The sequence below is a fragment of the Carassius auratus genome, chromosome 1 (assembly GCF_003368295.1).
Source record: "Carassius auratus strain Wakin chromosome 1, ASM336829v1, whole genome shotgun sequence".
Classification (NCBI taxonomy): domain Eukaryota; kingdom Metazoa; phylum Chordata; class Actinopteri; order Cypriniformes; family Cyprinidae; genus Carassius; species Carassius auratus.
Window position 1 is genome coordinate 24,316,660 of NC_039243.1, and position 5,169 is coordinate 24,321,828.

The window sequence follows — 5,169 nt, forward strand, 5'->3', positions numbered from 1 at the left end:
TCAAAATTTATCTGATAAGATTGATCGATAATATCAGAAACATGGTGTGAATTAACTTATATTTTATAACTTTCAGCATTGATGGTGCCTTTCCAGATGTGTAAGCTGCCCATGCCACACGCAATCATGCAACCCCATACCATCAGAGATGCAGGCTTCTGAATGGAGCGCTGATAACAACTTCTCTTTAATCCAGATGACATGGCATCCCAGTTTCCCAAAAAGAACTTAAAATTTTGATTTGTCTGATCACAGAACAGTTTTCCCACTTTGCCACAGTCCATTTTAAATGAGACTTGGTACAGAGAAAACGCCTGCGCTTCTGGATCATGTTCAGCTATGGCTTCTTTTTTGACCTATAGAGTTTTAGCATTCAACGGCGAATGGCACAGTGGATTCACCGACAATGTTTTCTGGAAGTATTCCTGAGCCCATGTTGTGATTTCCATTACAGTAGCATTCCTGTATGTGATGCAGTGCCGTCTAAAGGCCTGAAGATCACGGGCATCCAGTATGGTTTTCCGGCCTTAACCCTTACGCACAGAGATTGTTCCAGATTCTCTGAATCTTTGGATGATATTATGCACTGTAAATGATGATAACTTCCAACTCTTTGCAATCTTTCCTATGACAAACTCCTTTCTGATGTTGCTCCACTATTTTTCACCGCAGCATTTGGGGAATAGGTGAGCAGATCTGCCCATCTTGACTTCTAAGAGACATCATGTTGCCAATTGGCCTAATAAGTTGCAAACTGGTCCTCCAGCTGTTCCTTATATGTAAATTTAACTTTTTCGGCCTCTTATTGCTATCCTGTCCCAACTTTTTTGGAATGTGTAGCTCTCATGAAATCCAAAATGAGCTAATATTTGGCATGACATTTCAAAATGTCTCACTGTCAACATTTGATATGTTATCTATATTCTATTGTGAATAAAATATAAGTTTATGAGATTTGTAAATTATTCCATTTCTTTTTTACTCACAATTTGTACAGTGTCCCAACTTTTTTGGAATCGGGTTTGTAAATTATAAAATTGTGTTTTGTTCTGAATACATAAAAAAAAAGATATATATATAAAAAATAGTTTTGCCCTATTTTAAGAGAGAATTATATTGGGGAAGTTCTCTGTAAACCTTAACCGTGTATAACTCAACACAACTAAACAATGAATGATGCAATGGCTGTTATTCAACAAAGTCTAAAATGTGTTGATAATAGCATGAAAGTGAACAATGTACATTACCGCAGTGTGAATGAAAATAATTCCATGTATAATCTGTCTTTGATTTCCGAAAGTATAGAAATTTTAGAAAGTATGCTCAAGTGCCTTTATAAAGTTGTCAGAGGTGTTTGGGATGGTAATGGTGAAACATCACCGTTTGAGTGAATGACAGACAACGAGTCCTTTCTGCGCAGGAATACATTCACCGGTCTCCACTACTGGGTTAGAAGATGATTGAGAATATCACAACATGAGCGAGACATCTGAGTGAGTGATGTGTGTTATTATGTGAGTGATGTGTCAGGTTCTGCTTCTATGGTGGAGCAGGACCTACAAGCCAAAGTGACAGTGGCATTTGTCAAAAAAGGGAAAACCTGACAAAAATTTTAAACTAAGATAATTTTGTTACTTCTAATACAGAAATGACTCTTTTTGTTTTGTGTTTGAGCATTTTCGTAGGATCTGAAATATCTGCAGACTGGTGTGAGCACTGAAGATTCCTTTGTCTCCTTGAAACAATTGCGAAAAAATGATTCATTTAAAAACATACTTTTATTTTTAGTATAATATCAAGTCTTCTCTAAAGGCGAGATCTTCAAACAACTGCCCGACGTCCCCTTTGTGCAGACGTCGCAAAGGCTGAGGAAAACCGTACTAGGTAGGGTTTACGAGTTAGTGATGCTATGTTAGTGCATGTGTTTCGTTTTTTTTTTTTTTTTTTTGCAGGAAACAGGGATGTTCTTTTAGTACATATTGCAGGTTACAGAACCAGTGGGTTCTATAGAAAAAAAATGATGTAGGAACTAGATTTTGTTAAAAAAAAAATATACTGATAAATATGCTAGTACCTACATAATTTTTTTCTATACATCGACTCAACTGGGTCTCTAATCTGCAATATGCTCTTTAAAATTACATACAAGATCAGATAAGTATTCCATGGTTCTATCTTTAACAATGAACAATCATAATAATAAAAAAGGGTAGGGGAGGGTTAAAAATACTACTTTCTCTTAAATCAAGGCAAAATGGAACATGAGAGGAGAAGGAGAGTTACTTGCTAGGGATGATGTTAGGAAGTGATATTCAGATTGCTACATTTTAAATGATTACAGTAATTAAAACAGCTAAACTTCAACATTTTAGCTGTAAAATGTCACATGCAGTAGCTAATATTAAGAAATATTTTGTGCTTTTACTTTAAAAAATGTAAAAAAATGCTTACAAACTTTGAAGATTTTGAATACAGAAGTGGCATTTGTAATGGTGTATTTTTATTTAGATGTGGTATTATTATTTGTGCAGTAAGATTAATTACTGCATAAATTAACTAAGATTATTAAGTAATACGTTTAAGACAGCATGGAATAGATTGTATAATATGCTATTACAACAGCATATTATATAATCTATTCCATGCTATCTTGGAATAAAACCAATTTTTTTTTATCCCCATAAAAAACCCATTTATCACCCATTCCAGCTCAACATCTAGTCAACATCAGTGCTATTGCTTTCATTTGGATGGTATAGTATCATGAGCCACAATTAAAGTCTTGTGACACTCATGCCTGGCATTACTGTTATTGTTGTCATCGAGTTTACGCATGCAAGACAAAATCAAAACTGAGTGGCTATCCAAGATTTTAGTTTATGGACACATTTAACCTGTTAAAGGTACCAGATGCAAAAATTGAGGTAAAAATATCCATAACATGACCTACACGCATCAAAAGAATGAGAAGAAATAAGGGCGATGATGTCATTAAAAAAATGTCAAGTTATAGTTCTGCAGAGATATCAACCTTAATTAGCATTAGCATTACTAGCCCCGGCCCGACAGGTGTCATAATACGAGTTTTGGCCATGGGAGGTGGTATGCGGGCAACACAACCACCAGCCAACCTGCAATACACGAATAACTCGCAGGGCGTACCTGAACCTGATGTCAATCGTGTGGAAAGTACAGCCCACTACTTTCAGTTCAGGGAAGAGAGCAGAAGGATAGCTGAAGCCCTTGGCAAGAGACCACCACCCGCTACAGGGAATCAACCGCGCTCGGAATCACAAATCAAATCCGATAAGAAAAGGAGCCGAACCAGAGTAAACATCGGCACTGCTTTTAATCGCTGGAGACAACTGATGGACCTGAAAGAAATGAGGTTCGACTCCGGACTTGCAACATTTCTTTTGGATTGGTAAATTAGATGCTGTTAGTATTTCGCTAGAAGTTTGTTTTATATGTTTGTGTATTTGTTTTCGGGAAGTTATAACATAGAAATGTATCGAAGGCTGTTCGATAAAAGTGCTAATGTTAGCGATAGCTAACATTAGCCAACTGGATTTTTTTTGCCAAACATTACAGATGGCACCTTTAACCTGAACCCCCATTATGGGACTCACAGATGACTCACAGATGAAAGTGCTCTACCTAACTTATAATTGTAATAGTTTCCTACTTCAGTGTGTTACAAACATAATTGTGGTGTCTTTAGAAAGAAGACCCTTTGGGCTTTACTTTTTATCAACCAGATTTGTTAATGCTCAAAAATATTAAAAGCTATAGACACTGAAGTGCCTTGAATTTTTTTTACCACTCTTAAATATTTTTTTCTTTGATATAAAAATACATGAAATGAGTCCTGGAGCAATCTAGAAAAGTAATGGGTTGAAAGACACATGTCTCATGAGTTTCTATTTCAAATCTGAATAAAACTATGAAAAATGAGACTCCTGCTAATATTTTTATGAGACTTTGTCTACACCCCCCACCCCCCAAATAGAAGAAAATATATTTCCCAATAGTATTGAAGGCTTCTACAAACTATTTAGTCAGTAAACATACCACTGCATAGTTTTTTTTCAATTATAAAAAACTTGACAGAAACTTAGACATCATATAAGTGATTTATTTGAGCACTAGAAAAATACAATAAGAATAATTTGAGTAAGAAAAATAAAAAAAGATTTAACTTTGTTTGCCAATTACAGAACATCCTGAGTTTGCTAGAGATGCATATTTTACAATGATTTACGATGCAAATAAGTGCTGATGGCCACTCATACAGATGGTAATAACACAAATGTGCCAAAAGTAAATAATCCACTCTCTCTATTGATATAGACACATTCACTTTGATAGCCGTGTTCATACAGTAATAGCGAGCTGATTTGGGCTGATTTGCACTCAAACAAATGGTAATCATGCAGATACATTCACATTCAACATAAAACACACTCTTACATATATAAAAACTGTTTAAAAATAAAAGAAACAAGGGAAAATGCGATAGCTATAAGCTCCGCCTCCATCAGCTGACAGGTGCGTCAGAGCGCGTCACATGCTCTCAGGAGAGAGCGCCAAATTCAAATAAACTATCTTCCGCCTATTTTTCATTCATTCTTTTTTCCAGTCGATCGCCTCATTCTGTTTGTGACACTGTACGCTGCAAAACCATGCCGTGTTTTTACTACCAAGACGCAGTTTCCGACCATGAGTTATTCCATAACGGACGCAAACAATTCTGTCGCTGAAGAAATTAAATGTAAACAAAGGAATTATGATCCATGTTACAATGTTATTGCTTCGTTGGACTAAACGTGCTCCATGAGATGTCGTTCAGTGGACCCTTACCTTTCTAACTAAACCGGGATTTACAGCTGTGGATGTGTTTATGACTCGTTATTACGACGGATCTGGTATGTACAGCGTTTCTAGTGTTCATGTTTGTATGTGTACTGCTTACCACAAATGTAGCAAATACAGTCTTTATAAGCTTTCCATTGAAAAACAGCGATCTGTGGTCTATGCTTGAGGCTTAGATCTTTATAATGATACATAGTTTGTCAAGATTAAATTTGTCCCGTTTCATTTAATCTATTCATAATCACTGACACGTGCGAGTGGAGAGGCTTTGAGGACGAGGGCGTTCTGGTGCAGGCT